The 24,645-nt window shown below is 43.5% G+C and overlaps 1 protein-coding gene and 1 non-coding gene across 3 annotated transcripts in view; both read right to left on the bottom strand.

The window, feature by feature from the left end:
• Positions 1–24,645, bottom strand: part of UBAC2 (UBA domain containing 2) — a 175,748-nt gene that overhangs the window by 106,649 nt on the left and 44,454 nt on the right. The window lies entirely within an intron of this gene.
• On the bottom strand, positions 13,475–13,578 carry LOC125096639 (U6 spliceosomal RNA). The gene has a single exon (XR_007126307.1). It is a non-coding gene; the product is annotated as a U6 spliceosomal RNA (small nuclear RNA).

The raw sequence follows: 24,645 nt of genomic DNA, 5'->3' as shown, positions 1-24,645 counted from the left end.
TTAAAACGCACACACTTTTAAACAATATTGCCAGTCAAGGATGGTAGATGGAGCACGTATACTTAGCTTCTCTGTTCTCACCTTGTAAAACCTTGTAAGAATGGCATTAAGAAACTTTTTCAACTCTTTTTTTTTTAAATTTTTTTTAAAGATTTTATTTATCTATCTGACAGAGAGAAATCACAAGTAGGCAGAGAGGCAGGCAGAGAGAGAGGAGGAAGCAGGCTCCCCGCTGAGCAGAAAGCCCGACACGGGGCTTGAACCCAGGACCTGGGATCATGACCTGAGCCAAAGGCAGAGGCTTAACCCACTGAGCCACCCAGGCGCCTCCAAGAAACTTTTTCAAAGGCATAAACCCACAACGATAAGGAAGACCTGATGACTGTAAAAGTCTCTGAGGTGGAAAACAGGAATCAAGCGCTAACTAAACTTGGCATATCGGAGAAAACAAAAGATGAAACCAGCAATGATGAAAACTGAGAAGCAAACCCATGAACATTCCACTTGCCAAGGGTCTACAGGATTAGCAGTGCCAGATTTTTCTGGAGCTGCTAAGAGACAGTCTGAACACTGATCATCTCCCAATAGTCTGCCCACCCTCTGACTACTCCTGCCCATCCCAGTGGTGGACTGGGCTGTATTATCTAGAAATGGTAACAAGGAGTGTCTTGTGACTTGGGGGGAAGAGGGGGCTCCCATTCAAACATATTTGAGAGTGCAGATATAATACTAAAAATCAAAGTTTATATACTAAACGCTGAGACTCCTAGACTTATACCCTACAGGTAGAAGACAAGAGAGTATGCCCTGGGCAATGTGATAATTCATGAGGGGGAAAAACAGACGTAAATGTACAGATCCTGATACTGAGAGTTCATAGGGAAACATCCCAAGCAGGAGGCCCTACAATGAAGTGTATGGTCATTCAGCACCTTGCACACAAGCTCATTTCTTCAATCAGTCCCTTTTTAGAAGCTGGCTCTTAAATATAAACAGATAGCCCAAGGCTCAGAGAAATCTAAGGAAAACCCCTAACATCAAAAGCAGACAACAAGGAGGAAAAGAAGGAACTTAGAAGAAACAGAAACTGTGCAGGGAAATGAAAAACCCTGGCAGTGGGGGAGGGATTATCCTTAATACCATGAGAGATGTAAGAAAAAAATATTACGTCCATGGGGAATGGTGGGGGGGACCAGGATGCCAAAAGAAATGAGTATTCCGAAAATAAAAAGGGAATACCGGAAATTAAAACTAGGCGAGCAAAAATATTTAAAAGCTACTCAATACATGAAAAGGTACTTCATCTCATCAGTCTCTAAGGAAATGCAAACTAAAACCACAGTATTAATATCACTATATATCCACCAGAATGACTAAAATGAAAACAACTGCTAATTCTCCTGGATCACTTGCTCTGGGGGGGCCATGTCTGTGCCATGAGATGTAGCTCTCTAGGCAGTTTCATGATGAGGAACTGAGGCTTCCTGCCAATAGCCATGTGAGTGAATCATCTTGGAAGAGGGCCTTCAGATGACTGTGCTCCCTGCTGGCATTCTCACCACTACCCTGTGAAAGACCTTGGGCCAGGATCACTCAGCGGGGCTGCTCCCAAAGTCCTGACCGGCCGGAGAACTGGCAACCCATTCTAAAGGTAAACACAGGCATGCCCTGATTCGGCTTCCAACTCCCAGAAATATACCCAACAGAGGTGTGTACACACACACCACCGATGACACGTTCAAGGATGTTCACAGCAAAAGAATTCATGATGGTCCCCAATCAGAGCCAACCCCCAAGTCCATCAACAGCAGAACAGATAAACAGCAGGGACTTGCGTGCCAGAACACTAGATGGTAATGATAAAGTGGGAACTACCAGAGGTGCGGCAACATGGATGAAACCGAAGGATACTAAGAGAAAGACACCAGACGTGGAGTCTACACTTCCATTTACACCAAGTTCAAAAGCAGACAAAATTAAATGAGGTGTTAAAAGTCAGTACAGGGACGCCTGGGTGGTTCAGTTGGTTAAGCAGCTGCCTCCGGCTCAGGTCATGATCCCAGCGTCCTGGGATCGAGTCCCACATCGGGCTCCTTGCTCAGCAGGGAGCTTGCTTCTCCCTCTGCCTCTGCCTGCCATTCTGTCTGCCTGTGCTCGCTCTCTCTCCCTCTCTCTCTCTGACAAATAAATAAATAAATAAATAATCTTAAAAAAAAAAAAAGTCAGTACAGACTTTTGGGAGGAAGCTGTGATTGTGAGGCAGCAAAGGTGCAGACGATGCTCTACTTCTCCATCTGGATGGTGTTAAAGGGATGTCACTGGGGCGCCGGGCGGCTCAGTCTGTTACATGTCTGTCTTCGGCTGAGGTCATGATCTCAGGATCTTGGGATGGAGTCCGTGTCAGGCTCCCTGCTCAGTGGGGAGCCTGCTTCTCCCTCTGCCCCTTCTACTCCCCATGCTCATGCTTGCTTGTGTGCTCTCTCTCTCCTCTCTCTCTCTGAAGTAAATAAAATTTGTAAAAAAAATAAATAAAGGGATGTCACTTTGTAAAAATTCAGTGGGCTCTGAAATATGTATACTTTCCATGCACATGCTGTCCTTTAATAAAAGTTTTTTTTTAAGATTTTATTTATTTATTTGACACACAGAGAGAGATCACAAGCAGGCAGGCAGAGAGAGAGGGGGAAGCAGGCTCCCCAATGAGCAGAGAGCCTGATGCGGGGCTCAATCCCAGGACCCTGAGATCATGACCTAAGCCAAAGGCAGAGGCTTAACCCGCTGAGCCACCCAGGCACCCAATTAAAGTTTATTTTTAAATATTAATTAGAAAAGTTAGAAGATAGAACTCAAGTAGTTTCCCAGCAAGGATAGCAAAAATACAAAAATGAAGAGGAGAAAAAAAAAAAAAAGGATTAAAATTAGACCTGTTCAACCAGATAACAGGATCTCTGTTAAGAGAGAATCAAGAAAATGGAAGAGGAGATGATCAAAATAACTTGGGAAAAAATTCAAGAGAAAGGTACAAGTTCCCTGGTTGACAGCAGCACCCACCAAGTGTACAATCAAAAGAGATGAAAACCAGAACGAGCCCAAAGCACCTCAACAGTAAGAACTCCAGTACATCTGTCAACAACCACACTGCAAGGCTGGTATTAGGCACAACATTCCCTGACCGACTTCTTCCTCTATGCCCTGCCTCCCCCCCCCCGACCCCAGGAAAATCACCATATAAAGAAAAATGTTTCTTCTCAATATTGTTTACTTCCAAGAGTCTGAAGGTGAATCCCACACAGCCCACATGCCCGAGGGAACGTCAGCCAACGAGAGTGGGCAACAGATGGGGTGCTGTGGTGACTACGGGGTCTCTACCCTGGGAGGCTCATTCCCCCCTCATCTGATCTGACATCGCCAAAATAGCTTACTATGCCTTGAGGGAACGTAAGCTGTAAGGCGCAAATAGCTACACATTCTTAGAATATAATCACAACAGAAGAGAAATAACAGGGGCGCCTGGGTGGCTCAGTGGGTTAAGCCGCTGCCTTCGGCTCAGGTCATGATCTCAGAGTCTTGGGATCGAGCCCCGCATCGGGCTCTCTGCTCAGCGGGGAGCCTGCTTCCTCCTCTCTCTCTGCCTGCCTCTCTGCCTGCTTGTGATCTCTCTGTCAAATGAATAAATAAAATCTTTAAAAAAAAAAAAAAAAAAAAAAAAAAAGAAGAGAAATAACAAACTGCATGGTATTACCAATGAAACAGAATTTTTTGAAGAACCCCAAGTTATCATCTGTATTAATATCTATACCAATATAAGAAAAAAGAGAACATATTAAAAATACGGAATCAAATTATATGGACACATTAAGTATGAAAAACATAACAGACGAGACAGACACACAGCTGATGAATGAATTACTATGCCAGGAAAAAAAAAATTAAGGACCTCTCCCAGAAGTCAGCATAAAAGACCGAGGGGAAGGGGTGGGGTTGGAGAGAATATATTTAAAGAACACAAAAATATTTCAATTACGGGTTAGCCATACAATTTAAGAATAATCTGTACGTATACAGATTACCAATTAAGTGATATTTCAGAAAGCCAAGGGTAAATTCAATAACTTTCAAAGGCAAAGACAAAACAAAAGAACAAGATCAACCTCAGATTTCTCAAGACACAAGAGATTCAATAAGACTGTGGAGAAATACCATGAAAATAATGAAAAAAAGAACATTAAACTAAAATTTTCATCCATACAAATCATTATTACTTAAAAGTGACAGCAAATGAAAAAATATCTTCATTTATACAAGGACTCAAGAGCTTTGCCATGCACAAAGACTAGCTTTGAAAATACCTGGGAAGGAAGTACCCCATTAAGAATTAAGAAGGTACAGAAAACTGAAATTAAGGGTGATTAAAAAGGAGAAGTAGATAAATCCACAATTAGACTTCAAGTATTCAACATTCTTTGCTCTGTAACTAAGACAACAAGTGGACAGAAAAAGAATAGGGATGCAGAAGACATAAAAGCCACATCAACCAACTTGACCCAACTGACATTCGTGGGACACACCACCCAGCCATGTAAGAACACATACCATTTTTAAGTGGATATGGAGTAGTTACCAAGAGAGACCAAAAAAACAAATGTTAAAAAACTGAAATGAACTGGAATCATACAAATCAGGTACGGAGATGTTACCCACACAGGCATAGTCTCCACTACTACCAAATCCCCCACTTGCTACACTTGCTACACTTGTTACAACTGATGGACTTACACTGACATATTATCATTCAGTATGTAGTTCACAGCATGGGTCACTCCTGTTGTACTGTCAATGAACTTGGACCAACGTATGATGACAGATACCCACCATTATGGCACCATACATAATCATTTCACCAACTTAAAAACACTCAGCGGTCTACCTATTCCTCACAGCCTCCCCCTTGGTGACCATTGATCTTTTCACTGTTTCCAGTTTCCAGAATATTATATAGTTGGAAATCATACAATAGGTAGCCTTTTCAAATTGCCCTCCTTTACTTTGGAATATGCTTGTAAGGTTCCTCCACGTCTTTTCATGGCTTGATAATCTCATTTCTTAAATTACTTTTTTTTTTTTTTAAAGTAGGCTCCATATCCGGCATTGAGCCCAACGCAGGGCTCAAACTCATGACCCTGAGATAGAACCGAGCTGAGATCAAGAGTCAGATGTTTAACTGACTGAGCTAGCCAGGCACCCCTATAATCTCATTTCTTTTTAGCACTGAGTAATATTTCATTGTCTGGATGTGTCAAGTTTGTTTATCCATTCACCTACAGAAGGACATCTTGGATGCTTCCAAACTGGGGCAATTATAAGCAAACATCCATGTGTGTATAAACATTCACAGGCATATAACCATCTGAGTAATTTCTTATAGTTGTTACTATGTAAAAGAAACTAAGTCATGGAGAAAAAAATAAAAACATCTACCCAAAAAAGAAAACTCTAGGTCCAGATAGTTTCACCGGCCAAAACTGCCAAATAGTTAAGGAAGAAATGATACTAATTCTACAGAAATACTCTAAGAAAGTAGAAGAGAAGTTAACGTGTCCCAGCTAATTTTATCAGACCACCATTACCTTAATACCTAAAGCACACAAAAATATTACAAGAAAACTATGGACCAATATCACATATATATACAGACATAAAAATTCTCAACAAAATATCACCAAATCGAATCTAGAAATACATAAAAGGGAGAATACATCAAGTAGAGTTTATCACAGGAATGACAGGGATGTTTGTCATTCAGTTATCAATATAATAATGCACCATATAAAAGCAGTCTAAGTAGATCACACCAGTAGATGAAAAAAATTGACAGAATTCAGTTTATTCATGATAAAAACTCTAGGCAAACTATAAATTAAGAGACTTCCTCAATCTGAAAAAGGGAATCTAATAAATATGAACTAACATACTTAATGAAGAAAGAGTGAATGTCTCCCCCCAAAGATCGATCTGGAATAACGTTATGTCAACTCTCTCCACTTATGCAGCGTCACACCAGGTATCCTTGCCAGTGCAACAGGCAAAAAAATGAATAAAAGGCATATTAATTGGCAAGGCACAAAAATGTCTCTCTTCTCAGACAACATGGATATCTAAGTAGAAAATCTAAAAGGACCAATAACAGCAACAAAAAGCTAGGAGAGCAGCTCCGTGAGAAAGTAGAATAGTGGGTACAAAGCGCTAGGAAGAATGGGAAATGGGGAGTTACTGTTGTGATTTTTTATTTTTTGTTTTTAAGCAGGCTCCATGTTCAATGTGGGGCTTGAACTCACGACCTTGAGATCAAGTCACATGCTCTACTAACTGAGCCACCAGGTGCTCCTGGGAATTACTGTTTAATGAGTACAGTGTCAGTTTTTTTTTTTTTAAGATTTTATTTCTTTATTTGACAGAGAGAGATCACAAGTAGACAGAGAGGCAGGCAGAGAGAGAGAGAGAGAGAGAGAGAGAGAGGGAAGCAGGCTCCCTGCTGAGCAGAGAGCCCGATGCGGGACTCGATCCCAGGACCCTGAGATCACGACCTGAGCCGAAGGCAGTGGCTTAACCCACTGAGCCACCCAGGAGCCCCAGTACAGTGTCAGTTTTGCAAGATGAAAAAGTTCTGGAGAGCTGCTGCACAACAGTGTGAATATAGTTAACATTACTTAACTGCACCCCCTGAAAACAGTTAAGATGATAATATTACGTGGGATTTTTTTTCACCACACTTTAAAAAAAATACAATTAAAAAGCAATAGAAAGTGGGGCACCTGGGTGGCCCAGTCAGTGAAATGTCTGCCTTCAGCTCAGGTCACAGTCCTGGGGTCCCTGGGATAGAGTGTCCCAGGTTGGGCTCCCTGCTCAGCAGGGAGCCTGCTTGTCCCTCTCCTTCTGCACCTGTACCCCACCCCATTCATGCTCTCTAAATAGATAAATAAATAAATAAAATTAAAGAAAAAAAAGCAATCGAAAGCTTTGGTTTTAAGTATGGGCATGACTTGATTATATCTGAATTGTCATATGACCACTTTTGCTGCCTTTGGCCTACTAAATACATGATACATGCTAACAGTTCTCTTTATATTAAATTATATCAGCATTCCTGGAATAAACCCCACTGGAAAAAAATCAACTGTATTTCTATATACTAGCAAATCACTAAAATTTTTTCCCAAAATGCAAATGTCTATTGCCATAATGCCAAACAACATGAAATACCAGATATGGATCTAGCAAAATATGTGCAAAATTTTTAAACTGAAAACTATAATTCCTGGAGAGAAGTTTTTAAAAAAAACCTAAATATATGGAGATATACCATGTGCATGGATTAGATGACTCAATATTGTTTAAATGCCAATCATCCTCAAACTGATATATAAAGTCAGTGTAATCCCAGTGAAATTCCAAAGTTCATAATAAAAAGCAAAAGAATTAGAATAGCAGAAGCAATTTTTGGGGAAAAAAAAGTTCGAAGGTTCATAATATCTGACCTCAAGATTTAGAAAGCTGTAATAATCAAGACAGTGTATTACTGAGAGAAGGAGAAACATATGTGTCAGTGAGACTGACTACAGAGTCTAGAAATACACCCATTAGTACCTGGTCAAGTAATTTTTTTTTCAAAGATTTTATTTATTTATTTGACAGAGAGATCACAAGTAGGCAGAGAGAGGCAGGGAGTGAGAAGGAAAAGCAGGCTCCCCGCTGAGCAGAAAGCCCGACACAGGGCCCGATCCCAGGACCCTGGGATCAGACCTGAGCTGAAGGCAGAGGCTTTAACCCACCAAGCCATCCAGGCGCCCCTGGTCAATTTTTAACAAAGGTTCTAAGGTAATTCTATTTAAAAAGATACTCTCTTCAATAACAGAGGCTATAACAATTGGACATTCGTATATAAACAAATGACCTTCAACTTATAATTCATATCATATATAAAAATTAATGCAAAATGGGTCATACACCTAAATAAAAAACCTAAAACTATAAAATCTCTGTAACCATGAGTTAGGAAAGATCTTCTTAGAGTGAATACAATGAACATAAACTGTTTAAAAAAAAAACACCTGATAGACAAGACTTCATCAAAATATAGACCTAGGGACACCTGGGTGGCTCAGTTGGTTGGACGACTGCCTTCGGCTCAGGTCATGATCCCGGAGTCCCGGGATCGAGTCCCACATCGGGCTCCCAGCTCCATGGGAGTCTGCTTCTCCCTCTGGCCTTCTCCTCGCTCATGCTCTCTCTGTCTCTCTCTCAAATAAATAAATAAAATCTTTAAAAAAAAAATATATATATATATAGACCTATGGTCTTTCAAAGATCAGGATTCAGAAAATGAAAAGACAAGGCAAACTGGAAGTATTTGCAGAATACATATTTGATAAAGAACTTGTGTCCAAAATTTAAGGAACTCTCATAGTTCAGTAATAAGAAAAAAAAAAATTTAAACAGGAAGGAGGAAGAGATGGCAAAGATATTACGATAGCAAAGAAGCATATGGAAAAATGCTAATTTAGTCATTAGGGAAACGCAAAATAAAATAATAGTAAACAGTAGATACCACTGTATATCCATTGGATTGGTTATTTTTTTTTAATTGATACTGCCAAATGACCTAAGGATGTAGAATAAATGAGATCCTCACACACTGCTGATCAGAGTGCAAAATGTTATTGATGCTGGAAAACAGTTTGTCAGTTTCTTATAAAGTAAAACATATACTATCATGGCACATAGAAAAATGAACAGAATCAGTACCAGGAAAGTTCAATATGGCTGTCAAATGCAAGATCGTTTGAAATTGATCACTGCAATTGATCAACTGATTATTGAAATCAGTAATGTTTCTCCAATAATAAAACAACTACACTTAGGAAACAAAATAAATAAATATAAGAGCATTTACCATAACAAAAACTACATGGTAGCTAAGAATACAAATGTTTAAATCTAATAAACACAGATGTTATAAACAGAGATATTTCATGTTCTTGAATGAGAACACTTAACAAAGGTATCAGTCCTCTCCCAAATGAAACTATAAAATAAATGTCACCTAGGGGCGCCTGGGTGGCTCAGTGGGTTAAAGCCTTTGGCTCGGGTCATGATCCCAGGGTCCTGGGATCGAGCCCCGCATCAGGCTGTCTGCTCCGCAGGGAGCCTGCTTCCCTTCCTCTCTCTCTGCCTGCCTCTCTGCCTACTTGTGATCTCTGTCTGTCAAATAAATAAATAAACTTTTTAAAATAAATAAATAAATAAAAATAAATGTCACCTCAAATTCCAGCAAAAAATTTTTTTCCAGCTAAAATTTTAAGATAACCGATTACTTACTCTAAAACTTACAAGGAAGAATAAAAGTACATCAATAGTTAGGTTTTTTTTTTAAAAAGATGAACAAAAAGTGGTTTGTTCTACTAGACATTAGCATACACTAAAAAGCAAAATAACTTAAAAATATTAGAGTATGGGGCACATGAACAGATAAACAGACCAATGGCACAAAATAGGGACCAAACAAGCAGACATATGCAAGCCCGCACACACGCCTGCACACACACACACCCTCTGACCCTTCGTTTCTGCTCCTGGCTTTATTCATCAAAGACAGTCAACCATAGGTCCGTCAGAATCATATAAGTGTACGTGAGGATACAGATAAAACAAGATGAGTCGTCCACTGCTGAAGGTGGGGGAAGCTGAAGTGTGGATTCATTATAGTCTTCTCTCCACTTCTGTATCTGTTGAAAAATTTCTGTAATAAACCCAAATACCAAAGCAAAGACCAAAACCAAAGCATATGCTGCTTCAGTGACCCCTACAGTACTTAGATAGAAGGCCCTTGCATTGGGAGCTAGATTCCCAGAGCTGGAAGACATGGCCTCAAGCTGCTTAAGGAGCAAAACCTGGGACTGAGCCCAGGTGCCCGAAGACCTGTACACTGTACCGAAAAGGCTAGAAGTACTCCACTCAGCCCGCTGAAGCAGCAAAGACATTAAGCTCACATCAAGGGCCTTGAAAAAGAAAAGAATAAACCGCTCCAACAAACAGTTAAAATCCATGGCCTACATACCTAAATTTGTGGTCCTAGATTTAATGGCGTGGAATGGTATAGAAACTCGAAAGTAAGAAAACAATATAAAAGCCTGTCCAGGACAACAAAGACCCCTGGGGACTCAGCAGCAAGAAAAACAAAGTTCCTCTGTAGGGATAGTTCATGAGGGCTCCAACTAGGGCTAATACAAAGCTCTGGAAATGAGCTGACAATCAAAAATCACAAACCACAGGAGGCAGAAGCCTGCCTTGAAGGAGAATTTGACCACTGGAGAACGAGAAGTAACAGAACAATGTATAAAAGTGTAAAATGATTACACACGATCTTAAGGGAACAGGAACAAAAATGGAAACAACAGAACAGATCAGTATGCCTTCATCTCCAGAAAAATCAGAAATGGATCCGCACTGTCCTCTGAGTCAACACCCAGTCTGCCAGCCGCCTGTCAGGACCGTTGACCTCTCTTACCTCCGTGACTCCATCTCCTACTAACTTTCCCCCGCCCCCAACTCTGCTCCAGCCATCGGTTTGCTGGCCATCCACCGGAGGGCCTCTCTGCTGGCCTCGCTTCCTTGTGCCTGAAACATACTTCCCCCAGATCGCCACATAGCTCACTCCCCAACTCCGCCAGGGCTGTTCAAACATCCCACGCTCCCTGAGGCCATTCCTGACCAACCCCACTCACATCCTGGCATTCTCTGTCCTGGCTGACTGGTTAGTTGGTTTATTTATTTTTCACCCAGTGTAGATCACTATCAGACATACTATGTATTATCTTGTTTACTGCCTTCTACCTCCAATTAAAATGCAAATTCAATGAGAAATAGTCTCTGTTTTGATCAGTTCAAGATGCTTAGAGCCCAGAACAGTGTCTACCATAAACTTGGTGCTGAATACATACTTGTGGAATGCAGAATCGGGGAAATTAGAGAGAGATGATTATTCTCGTAAACTATGTGGTAGAATTCTCTCATTCACTCATGCATGGATATGTGCACACTCAAACATTTACTAAGTAGTTACTTTATACAAGGAGTATCAAGGTATTCCTTTCCTTACTGTGAAAATTCTTCCCTCTCCCCCTGTGCCAAAAAGATGAAAACTGACTTTTCCCCCCAAAAAATTTACCACAAAATACCAGTATATTTTGTAGGTTATTAAAAGTACACAGACAGTATAATAAAAATCAACTTTCACGGTTCAGCTTCCTGTTCCTTATTTTTATCTTTCCTTAGAATGAACTCATGTGTGTGTCCATATCAACAACACCAATTTCTATATGACTATCGCTAAGGACAACTTCTTGTCTCCTACTTACTCAGTTTTGGGGCTTTGAGAATATTCTACTAATTGTTGATACCTATTATCTATACGCGGTTTTTGTTACAGAAATGCTAGAAGAAGGTATTAAAATCTACTACCCCATCTGTGCCTAAGAATTAGCTAAGGTACGTGATTTAGGAGGACAAAAGCTGCTGACTGTACCATGGGATTATAATATCCAGCTCTGCTAAGTTCCGATTGTTTTCTTACAAATAGCTACAGGCACGTGCATTCTGGTAAAAATGCAGCCTGTGCCTCATTCAAGTCTTCAGAGACACAAAACACTAAACAATATTACTATACTCCTTTGAAGAAAATCTCTGCTCATAATTCCCTTTGATCAGCCCAATAATTTTCAGACGACACGGAATATTTTTTTTTCCTTAAGGTTACTATTGGGGCCAAGCAGGACAGTGCCTCACCTTGCTTAGTTATAAGTCTGGAGTTGTGCTGTATTAAGCCCACTCATAATCAGAACCTAAACTTATTAGATTTGTATCATAGGAGTTTCACAATTGCTAAACCTATGGTATCTGAAATACTATGTCACGTAGTTTAGGAAAAGATAAACACACATAGGGGCACCTGGGTGGCTCAGTGGGTTAAGCCGCTGCCTTCGGCTCAGGTCATGATCTCAGGGTCCTGGGATCGAGTCCCGCATCGGGCTCTCTGCTCAGCAGGGAGCCTGCTTCCCTCTCTCTCTCTCTCTGCCTGCCTCTCTGTCTACTTGTGATCTCTCTCTGTCAAATAAATAAATAAAAATCTTTAAACACACATACACAATATCGGTTTTAAATTCTATGGTATATCCTCTCCAAAAAATATTCACTGGGTATCCAAGCTGTGCTGTTTGTACAATTACAATATGTCTCTTTCATTTATCTGATTTCACTGTATGGTCCACATTTAATAACTTTCAGAACAGGCTTATAGCTTCTATGACCAAGTTCTGCCTCACGCTGCCATCTAGTGGTTTATAGTGTGACTGCAGGCAAAGCCTATTAAACTGTAGGCGTGGGGCGCCTGGGTGGCTCAGAGGGTAAAGTGTCTGCCTTTGGCTCAGGTCATGATCTCCAGGGCCTGGGATCAGCACCAGGTTGGGCTTCCAGCTCAGTGGGGAGTCTGCTTCTCACTCTCCCTTTGTCACTCCCCCTGCTTGTGCTCTCTCTGTCTCTGTCTCTCTCAAATGAATAAACTAAAAATCTTAATTTTTAAAGAAAAAATTGTGGACTGTGCTCTTTCTGAAAAATAGCTTTAACAAAGAAGCTTAAATAATCCATATCAAAGTTCTGTAAAAACTGTAATATATTAAAAATATATATTTTGTACATTTTACTTTACAAATGCTTCAAAGAGGTCATCCTACCAGCTCTTTATCTAGGTCTTGTCATTTTACCCTTATTTTAATGGTGTCAAGATTTATTTCCTTCTGTCCCTCTTTAACTATCTATAAAGTATTTTCTGGAAGAATATTCTTGAAAAAATTTTAAATACTCTGCTCATAAGAAAGCAAAGTCAATCATTTAGATTATATAGAAAAATAACAGAACCTCTTCATTTTACAAATAGTGTTACCTCAATAGTGTAATAACTCCATACTGCATTGAATTACATCCTTGTTATTTTTTATTGAGGTAGAATTGATATAAAAAATATAGTAGTTTCAGGTATACAACATAATGATTTGATATTCATATGTATTACAAAATGACCACCTTGGTTAAGTCTAGTTATTATCCATCACCACATTTAGTTACAAAATTTTCTTTCCCTCCTTTTTAAGGAGTTATTTATTTATTTTTGGAAAGAGAGAGAGAGAGACAGCAGGATAGGCAGAGGGAGCGGGAGAGAATCTTAAGCAGATTCCCAATGAGCGTGGAGTCAGATGTGGCACTCGGTCTCACAACCCTGAGATCATGACTACAGCTAAAATCAAGAGTCGGATGCTCAACTGATTGAGCCACCCAGGTGCCCCCAAAATTTTCTTTCATATGAGAATTTTATTATGAGAATTTTAAGATCTACTTTCTTAGCAATTTTCAAATATGAGATACAGTATTTTTTAAATGCTTCACGAATTTGCATGTTGTCCTGGAACAGAAGTCATGCTAATCTCTGTATCCTTCCAGTTTTTACACATGTGCCGCCAAAGCGAGTACTACAATGTTATTATTAGCTGTTCACTACAGTGTACATTACACAACCAGGAGTTTTTTAAGTAACTGAAAGTTTGTACCTTTTGACCCCCTTCACCTATTTCTCCCACCCCATCAATCCCTGCTTCTGGCAATCACCAATCTATTCAGTGTATCTTATATAAGCTCAGTTTGGTTTAAAATTTCGTATTACTGGGGGGCGCCTGGGTGGCTCAGTGGGTTGGGCCGCTGCCTTCAGCTCAGGTCATGATCTCAGGGTCCTGGGATCGAGTCCCGCATGGGGCTCTCTGCTCAGCGGGGAGCCTGCTTCTCTCTCTCTCTCTGCCTGCTTCTCTGTCTACTTGTGATCTCTCTCTGTCAAATAAAAAAAAAATTTCGTATTACTGGGGTGCCTGGGTGGCCCAACAGTTAAGCATCTGCTTTTGACTCGGGTCATGATCCCGAGTAGGGCTCCCTGCTCAGTGCGGAGCCTGCTTCTCCCTCTCCCTCTGCTTGCCATTCCCTCTTCTTGTGGGCTCTCTCTCTCAAATAAAATCTTTAAAAAAAAAATAGAGTAAAATAAAACCACGTTACTGAGTAAGATCATACAGTATCTGTCTCTCTGATCTCACTTAGCATCATGCCCTCAGTGTCCATCCATATGGTCACAAATGGCAGGATTTCTTTCTTCTTAAATGACTATTCCAGTGTATGTGTGTCGTGAGTCTCACGGTACAGAAGAACCCAGAATCAGAGATGCTCAGGGTGTGAAGGGCTTTCACGGGGGCCCGGCTCCTGCCACCTGCTCCGCGCCGGAGTTCTGGACGACAGCCCGCCCCCTGCTCCCCCAGGCACAGCTCGGGCGTCTTCAGTGTCCCCACTTCAGCATCTCCCAAGGGGATCACTTTGCCTCGAGACCCCAAGTGCCAGAGTTACTCCTGACCCAGTCCAGTAACTTCTGTAGCATCTCCCTGGTCTTAATTCGCCCTTGGCCCCGCTCCACCCCGTTTTCAACGCCACATTCCTGCGGCCTCCTCCAGCGACGGAAGACTGTTCTCCTGCCCCATCTGCCCTGGCGGGATACACTACCGCTCTCACCTGCTCCTCACGTGCAGGTCCGTGGCCCCGCCCCACCCCGATGCCGCCCCGCCCCGATGCCGCCCCGATGCCGCCCCGGACCACCCGAGCGGCGCCCGCTGCCCCGGAAGGCGGCGTGCGGCGTCCCCGAGCACGTCAGTGGTAACCGGCAGGCGCGTCGTGACGTCGTGAGGTCGTGACGTCGTGAGGTCATGACGTCGCGACGCCACCCCGCAGGCCTCCTGCGGCTCTTCCACATGGGACTGCCGAAGCCCCAGCTCGGCTATCCAGGGGCCCCCGGCTGCTGTCTGCAGGCTGAAGCGAAGGACCTAACAACGCTCCCTCTCCGGCGTGTCACATGCCGACTGCCCCACGCCTCGGGGCGCCTGAACGGGCTCACGTGGCAGAGCTGCTGCTCTTTGAAGACACGGTTAGCAGTTGCCCCCAAATCGATTTCTCCCTTCTCTCTAGGGATTTGGCTGTCTTGCTAAGGATTGTTTCCCAGCCCGCCCCCCATGATTAGGTGAGGCCACATAACCAAGTTCTTACCAAAGGTGTGCGAGCAGCGTGACATTTACAATCTCCAAAGCACCTGGTGGAAAAGCAATCCCTCATCCTGGACCTCCCTCCTAACTCCTCCATGCGCGCTGGGAATGGAAACGACGGATCCTACCAGCTCTGCCCCTTCACGACTTTCCTGAACAGAGCTCGCTTACCCAGCACGGGAGAGGGACAGACCTCTGTGTCTCCAGCCACTGCCCTCAAGGCTTCGCTGTCCCAAGACAGCTCAGGGACACCTGGTGGCTCAGTCCGCTGAGACGGACACCTGGTTTCAGCTCAGGTCCTGCATGACCTCACGCTCAGGTCAGGATCTCAGGGTTGTGGGATCGAGCCCCCTGTAAGGCCCCACACTCAGTAGAGGGTGTGCCTAAGAGTCTCTCTCCCTCGGCCCCTCCCCCCATTCGTTGAAGTGTGCCCTTCCTCTCAAATAAATAAATCTTTAAACATACACACACACACACAGACACGAGCTTAGCTTCTACCACTACTAAAAGATCTTCCCAGCTTTTGTAATTTGAAAATTTGATGAGCAGACGTGCTACATTTTTAAAGAAATCATTGATAAATATCAATCAGGATGAGCAGAGAACAAAAACACTATAGGAATGGGGCGCCTGGGTGGCTCAGTGGGTTAAAGTCTTTGCCTTTGGCTCAGGTCATGATCCCGGGGTCTTGGGATCAAGCCCCGCATGGGGCTCCCTGCTCAGCCGGGAGCCTGTTTCCTCCTCTCTCTCTCTGCCTACTTGTGATCTCTGTCAAATAAATAAACAAAATCTTTAAAAAAAGAAAAAAAAACCATAGGAAGGTAAATGCCATTCTTCACTTTCATATTACTGTAATAATAGAGACAAATGATTTTCAGAGCATAAGAAAAAAGCACCTGCAAGTGGAAGGCTCTGAAGTCAGCCAATTCTACAACAGAGCTTGCTTCTGTCTACCCTATTTTACACCCTCCTGGATGGAAGAAAGCTGCTGGGCACTACAGGTACTCTTCAGATTAAATCACTGGGAAAGGTCCTTTAAAAACACGTGGATTTTACTTAGGAAACTCTACCCTAACATTAAAAAATTTAAAGCTTTTCAATTTATCCTTATCATGAGAACATGATACAGGATAAAACGAAGCCAAAAAAAAATTTCTGTACACTACAGGGCACACTCAGTAAAAAGCAACCTATGGAATAAGAGGAAATATTTGCAAATCATACACCTATCTGACAAGGGATTATTATTTAGAAAATATAAAGAACTCCTACAATTCAACAAAGAAAAACCTGATTAAAAAATGGACAAAGGGGGTGCCTGGGTGGCTCAATGGTTAAAGCCTCCGCCTTTGGCTGGGGTCATGATCCCAGGGTCCTGGGATCAAGCCCCGCATCGGGCTCTCTGCTCAATGGGGAGCCTGCTTCCCCCCCTCTCTGCCTGCCTCTCTGCCTACTTCTGATCTCTATCAAATAAATTTTTTTTTAAATCTCTAAAAATGGACAAAGGACATGAATAGACATTTCTCCAAAGATATGCGAATGGCCAACGAGCACATGAAAAGATGTTCAACATTGCTCATCATCAGGGAAACAAAAATCAAAAGCACAATGAGATACCACCTCACACCCATTAGAACTGCTACTGTCAAAACAAAACAAAATAACAAGCGTTGGCAAGTGTGGAGAACTTTGTACCCATGGGGGCGCCTTGGTGGCTCAGTGGGTTAAGCCTCTGCCTTTGGCTCAGGTCATGATCTCAGAGTCCTAGGATTGAGCCCAGCATTGGGCTCTCTGCTCAGCAGGAAGCCTGCTTCCCCCTCTCTCTCTGCCTGCCTCTCTGCCTACTTGTGATGTCTCTCTGTCAAATAAATAAAATCTTAAAAAAAAAAGAAAGAAATTTGTACCCTTGTGCATTACTGGTGGAAATGTCAAGTGGTGCAGGCATTAGAGAAAACAGTGTGGCAGTTCCACAAAAACTAAAAACAGAATTACATGATCCAGCAATTCTACTTCTGGATATACACCCAAAAGTTCTCGAATACCCATGTTAATAGCAGCATTAGTCCTAAGGGCCAAAAGCTGGAAGCAACCCAAGTGTCCATCAACAGGAGAATGGATGAACAAAATGTGGCAGATTCACACAACTGGACAGTGAGCCCTAAAGAGGAAGGAAACTCAGACACCTGCTACAGCAGGGATGACAGTGAGGACATTATGCTCAGTGAAGTAAGCCAGTCACAAAGGACAAATACTATATGATTCCACTTAAGTAAGGAGGAATCTAGAAGGTAGAAAGGTGGCTGCCAGGGGCTAAAGGGAGAGATGGGAGTTGGCTGTTTAATGAGGACAGAGTTTCAGTTCCAGAAGAGGATAGAAGCTCTGGAGACTGGTTGCTCAACGGTGTGAATGTACTTAACACTACTGAACTATACACTCCAAAGTGGTTAAGACAGGGCGCCCGGGTGGCTCAGTGGGTTACAAGTCTGCCTCCGGCTCAGGCCATGATCCTGGGGTCCTGGGATCGAGCCCCGTATTGAGCTTGCTTCTCCCTCTCCTCCTCACTCATGCTCTCTCTCTTGCTATCTCTGTCTCTCTCTCAAATAAATAAATAAATCTTTAAAAAAAAATGGTTAAGTTAGTAAATTTCCATGTTGTTTTATTTTCCCATAATTAAAAAATTTTATTTTATTTTATTTTATTTTAAAGATTTATTCATTTGAAAGACAGAGATCACAAGTAGGTAGAGGCAGGCAGAGAGAGAGCAGGAAGCAGGCTCCCCGCTGAGCAGAGAGCCCAATGTGGGGCTCGATCCCAGGACCCTGAGATCATGACCCGAGCTGAAGGCAGAGGCTTCAACCCACTGAGCCACCCAGGTGCCCCTATTTTATTTTTTTTAAAGATTATTTATTTATTTGACAGAGAGAGCAAGCAGGGGGAGCGGGAGAGGGAGAGGGAGAAGCAGGCTTCCTGCGATCCCAGGAGCCCAGGACCAAAGGCAGACACTCAACTACTGAGCCACCCACATGCCCCAAAACATTTTAAAAACCGTATCAAATTTGTTCCAAGGCCACCTTTACATTTAACTCTTAACAGAATATCAGGCAGAAATAACATTTAAAATGGAATCTTCTCATGGCCCTAGCCCAGGGATACAGGTCCTACAGAGGAAAATGGTTCCTAAAAAAGACAACATGCATTGCGGGAAGATACGGTCTATAAGCCAAAATATTTTATTAGAGGAATGAGGACATGTCAGTTACCGAATACGACTGAATATAGAAACACTTAGAAATTAACATTAAAATATTTTATTACCTTCTACCAATTAATAGCTTTCTAAATTTTTTATTTCGAAAATAAATAAAAATTTTATTTCAGTCTCAGTAAGACTTCAGATCAGGTAAAGGTGAAGCTCAAGGGCTCCAAAAACATGTGATCACCTGTAGGCGGCAGTAAAAGCACAGTGTTCACGTCACTGCAGGGATGCGGCCACACTCGAGCAATCTACACTGCTTCCGCAGGTTCTCCTACGGAAATAAATGGTCTGAACTTCTCCCACACAACAAGTGTTTCTCCTGCCCAAACACGTCCCCGCCCAGGGCTGGTACTCCACCAACCCCGATCTCTGTTTTTGGCTCTTTCTTTGGCTTGATACGTCTTTGTGATCCTCTCTACCTAGAAACATGAGGTATTTGATTCTGGGGACACGGCATCCATCGTTTACTTTCTTACAGAAAAAGAAACAAACACTAGTCAAATCCATGGCCTATTTCCCAAGGGCCTACTAACTGGGGAGGCTTCTGTTGGGTGCTCTGAAGCCCCGGCGGACGGGGGTGCCGGGGGCTCGTTAACAAGACAGACGTACAACATGAGACGAGGGAGTGCCGTTGAGGGAGGGACAGACATCCCAGGCACCTCTAGCTCCCAGTTCTAAAACCTCTGATTCCTGTTAGGAGAGTGAAGCCCACACTAGAGGCAGGATGAAGCCGCCCAAAGGTCTGCATCCCTCGGTCCAAACACACAGCCCCGCAGGCTGCCGACGGCCGAGGACGGCACTACCCACCGGCTCCCTTCCTCTGCCTGTTAAGATTCTTTCAGACCGTGCAGCTTGCAGGTGGCAAGAGGCCGTTTGAACCGAAGGTCTTACACTTCTCATCAAGAATATCCACACAAGGGGAACCAGGCTGGCTCACCTGGCCGAGCATGTGACTCCTGATCTCGGGGTTGTGAGTTTGAGCCCCGCACTGCATGTGGAGCCTATTAAAAATTAAAAAAAATATATCCACAAGTATAAGCATTAAGATGACAGCATTGCTGCAAAAACTCAACTGACTCATCACTGGGACCACATTAATTCTTCGAGCATAAGAGGGAGAGTGCTGGCAAAAAGCCCTTCTGAGTAACCGAGAAATCAGCAGAGCTTTATTACCAAGGAAACAAACAGCCCGCACATCTCTGTGTCCTCCTCTGCAGGTTGAGTACAGTGTCTCCATGAGCTCCTCCGCCACCAAGAATGACAGATCTCCTGGGAGAGGGTGGGGGCCAAGTGACCGACAGAGGGCAGCCTGGACCTGGCGTGTTCTCACAGCCGCACCTGCTGCCTGCCCTGTGGAAAAGGACGGGTTACAGGCCAAAGGTCAAAGCAGACAGGCAAATGGCCGGGGCCCAACAAGCTTGCAGAAACGGATTACCATATAAAGAATGAGTAAAATCCAATCTGTTAAGAGGAGCCAAGTTGACTTAAAGATAAATGGAAAATGAGGTAAAAACACACACACACTAAAGACCACCACCACAATAGGAAACGGGGACGGAGGGCAAAGGCCAGAACCGCTTCGGAAGAGACCCCAGACACCTACACACACGTTGAGGCTTCCCCAAATGGATCTTGGACACAGGGAGGCTTATGTGCAGCGACATGAGGGCACAGAGCCCCAGGTTCTGGCCCATGTCTCTCACCTGGTGCCCTACAAAAATTCAGAGGTAGACAAAGAGAAAATACCGCAGTGGGAAGAGCACCTTAGAGTTGTGTGGTGCCAAAGGTGGGAGGCCTTTCCAGAAAGCCTTATCCAACTTCCCCTTTCTTCACTTGTGAAGAGTGATGATCAGAGAAATGAACTTTTTTTTTTAAGCTAACTGGGCCAATTAATTAGTGGCAGAGGTAAAGCTCCCACACTAACCATTCCCAGTCTGAAAATTCCCAGGAAAAATTAAAATGTGTCACAAAGGAAAAAAGGGGACATTTCAGGCAGGAGAAAGACAACTAGTATTTTGGTGTCTAAAACATGCACTTTATTTACATAAGCTCTAAGGAATGAGATGATTCACAGGTAAGAACCAAGAGAAGGTGTTTAAAAAAAATTACTCGTAGAAACAGTTTCCAAGAGGCAGAAACACCCAACCAGTCTCTGCCAACTCAAAGTACAAGTTGGGAAAAAACAAAACAAAACAAAACAAAAAAACCTTTCTTGAATATGAAATGTAACACGCATACTAAAAAGTGCAGCGTGTTGGGAAATCCATTTGCTCCTTTTCCCTTCTCCACCCTGCTCTGTCCAAGAAGGGTACAGATGGCATCGGAAGGCTCCGGGTCTCCAGCTTCCACTGTGTTCTGCTGGTGGGGGCCTCTGAGCAGACTTAAGTGGAGAGAAGCCCAAGCTGGGGGACTTATTCCTGTAGTTCCCTCTTGCAAGCTTTCCTCAACAGAAAGTCACCACTCTTCTCCAAGCAGGTTTCCCTCCCTCCACCTTCTAGTAACCTCTCCTGCCCTGGATCTCTTCGTCCCATAGGGGGGGAGGTCACCACAAGGCCACAGTCCTGCCGGTTTCCCCTTTCCTAACGAGGCGCCAGTCCTGTGTCATGAGGCTCTTATGAATGAGCCCTCCTTGACTCATCTTAAAATCTCTTTCCACTGACACCCTTACAGATACAAAGACAGAATGAAAATAAACAGTTAAATGAATTATCACAAAATAAACACTAGAGTTATGAGCACTTAAGTCAATAACTAGAATTGCCAGCATCCCAGAAGCTCTCCGATATGCCCTCCTTTTCATTGTATGCGCCCACAAACCTCCAAGGAGTTTCAGCACCTAAGCATGAGACCCGCAAAATCTGATGTCAGTTTGTTCTGCTTTTTGGAATTCATATAAATGAAATCATACAATATAAATTCCTTCACATCTGGCTTTTTTCACTCAACTCTATATACCCAAGATTCACCCATGTTGTGGCACGTGCCTGCTATGGGATTCATTTCAATTGTGAAAAGCATTGACCTGTATATCTATATCTACACAACCACCGGTTCATCCATTCTACAGCTGAACATGTGGTTGTTCCAGAGCTACTAGAAACAATGTTACTGTGAACATTCTTATCTATGTTTCCTGAGGCCCAGGAGCACCCACGTCTACCTAGGAATGCAATCTGAGTCAGCAGGTAGCTGTATTTTCATTTCACTACTTAGTAACCAACTATTCTCCAAACTGAGACTCCCACCAGCAATGCAAAAGAGTTTCCAGTTGCATTCTGGAAGATACGATTTCCTTTAACTGTGAGACCAGAGTCCGTAGAAGGCCACCACGTACCTCACAGGAGCCAGAGAGTTTAGTTCTGTCCTCGGGACTCTGGGTCTCTAGCCGGCTAGTGCAATGTCACAGTGCTAACTCCTGGCATGGGGTCCTGCAGGATTTCAGTGGGTCCAGGACTCATTTCACTGTTAGGTCGCAGCCTTCTGCTAAAATCCTCTAAGGGAGAGAATCTTTACTATCTTTAAGGAATTCTACTTTCATTGCTGATTTAGGTCTATTTTAACTAGAATTATAGATCGCTTTGGTTATGCCGGCTCAATTTGTTTGCTGTGAGTGAAGTAACTGCTTGATTCTCTATATGCTTGTAAGGTTTTTCAACTGTACAAAAATTGCCAAAGAAGAGGAATTTGGAAATTGCTAAATTTGTAATGCAATTAAGGAAAGCAAGTAAAAAGGAGGTTCGTATCAACTTGGCCAAAGGACTGTAGCTATAAGGTGCTGACACTTTTTGTAAAAACAGATTTAGACAAATAGTACCTCCATCTTCTTTATCCAGAAAACACTAAACATAGCTCCCTCATTAAAAGTAAACAAAACACAAACACACACATGCATACACACAAAACAGAACAGTCCGTGGAGATACAAGTTTGACAGAGAGAGGGGCAGGGCAACAAAGATTCTATAACCTCAAAGTGGGAAACCGTTTGGGTCACCGAACAGTAAGAGTCCAGCCCTACCCCCACCCTGGTTCACGGCACTCCTCACTTCCCTCACAACCCTCTTCTTGGGGACAGGCGGGCTGTCTACCAACCACTCCAGCCTTCTGGGTTGATGGCCATCCTCACTGGAAGAAGCAAACATTAAGAACAGTGATCCCTTCCCCAAAACGCTTGGGTAAAGAATTAGCAAGATCCCTGCCCCTTGCACGTGCGATGATAAAGAGAATATGTTAACAACAGGAAACAGAATCTATCTGTGGTTTGGACAAATATACTGGGACTTACTGTATAAATCTATTAACTACATCCTTCCAAAGAATTATGAAATTGGCCTAACTAAACTATATTCACTCAAAAACTGGGCTCAAGTGCTAAAATAAAAATTCACTTACCTCTAAACCAGGATTCAAGAATGGAACGAAAGCAAATCATTTCACAAAGCAAAGGGAAGTGAAGCCCTTGGGATATGTGAAGTCCTTCCTCTGCAAGGTAACAAATGTCTCTTTCCCCCATATTCCAGTAAGTGAGGAAAGTACAGCGGCATGAACAGTACCAGAATGAGGGAAGGCCTACTCTAATAAAAAACGTCATTAAGCTAAAGTATTAAAAAAGCAGACTGGAGGGGCACCTGGGTGGCTCAGCGGGTTAAAGCCTTTGCCTTCGGCTCAGGTCATGATCCCAGGGTCCTGGGATGGAGCCCCACATCCGGCTCTCTGCTCAGCAGGGAGCCTGCTTCCCCCTCTCTCTCCATCTGCCTGCCTCTCTGCCTACTTGTGATCTCTGCCTGTCAAATAAATAAATAAAATCTTTAAAAAAAAAAAAGCGAACTGGACACTGTAAGAGTTTTTACTTCTTGATCAGTTGTTTACTCGCTGCCAAATGGTTCCGGGGAATTCTTCTCACTGTCATTCTTTTTTACAACCAACATCAAGGTGCTGTGGAGGAGGAGGGATACAGGGAACGGTGAGAAGCACCACATGGCTCATGGAGAGGAGAGGACGGTCACTGCTCTGAGCCTGAGTGTCTACACTGGCCTGGTGATTGGCAGGTCCCCTCCCTTAGGAGGGTCAGAGCATCCCTGATGCTGTCACCTGGCTCGACGGTCCAGCCGCGACTCCCTCAACCCTCCACTTCTTCACCTGCATTTTCAGTCACGCATCCCACCAATATTTATTAAATGCTTGCTACACACACACACACACACAACACAGGCCAATCTGTGGAGGAGAACAGGGCAGGACATAGTCCACAATAATACACAGGCCGCCACGGGGACAAGAACCAAGTGCCAAGGAATCTTACAGGGAGAATAACCAACCCAGCTCCAGAGGCCAGGGAAGGTTTCCTGGAAAGGGCAGCACCGGAAATAAGACCCCAGGACACACAGCCACTGGCCAAGCCAAGAGATGTTACCATTGGTGGGACAGCACACGGAAGGCAGGGAAGAGCCAATGCAGAAGGTCCCACGGGGGTAAAACGGAGAGGACGTGACAAATGAGAGCTGATCTACCCTCAAGCTGCGCGTCTGCTTCTCTCTGCAAGACTGGCAAGTCAGAAGAAACCAATTTCCCTGTTTTCCATAAAGGACTCCGATCTTAATGAGCTACACGCCATCACTGCACTGGTTGATTTTAGCAGCAAAGAGAGCATTAATCAACACTTAATGAAAAAAAAAAAAAAAACAACTTGTGACAGGGTATATGAAATTAAGGCAATGGAAAGACTGGATCTGCAGGTAAGAGGTTCCTACTCCAGCTGAAATAGCAAACTCCTGAACCGCACATGAAGCACAAACCCATGCGTAAAACCCGATGAACGTAAGGGAGTGAGGAATGAGTCCTGTCTGGTGAATCCGCCAAAGCGGTCACTTTGTAACAAGCTGACTCCAGCAGCCCGGGGGCGGGGGGGGGAAAGGGGGAACCTGGGGAAGGAGTGGGGGTGGGTCTGAGTTCCTCAGCAAGGGACTGGCCCTCCTGGGCTTTGCATCCCTGTCGACACATGAAAGAGTTGCTTAGGTTGCTGTCAATGCTTCTAAAACCCATTACTACGATGATGACAGCTTATCACAGTCAAAAGTACTTAATCCCCGGGGTGCCTGGGTGGCTCGGTGGGTTAAAGCCTCTGCCTTCAGCTCAGGTCATGGTCTCAGGGTCCTGGATCGAGCCCCACAGCGGGCTTCCTGCTCAGTGGGAAGCCTGCTTCCCCTTCTCTTTC

The sequence above is a fragment of the Lutra lutra genome, chromosome 3, assembly GCF_902655055.1.
Source record: "Lutra lutra chromosome 3, mLutLut1.2, whole genome shotgun sequence".
Classification (NCBI taxonomy): Eukaryota; Metazoa; Chordata; class Mammalia; order Carnivora; family Mustelidae; genus Lutra; species Lutra lutra.
The sequence above is the reverse complement of the archived record's forward strand: the minus strand, read 5'-3'. Positions and strand labels throughout refer to the sequence as shown.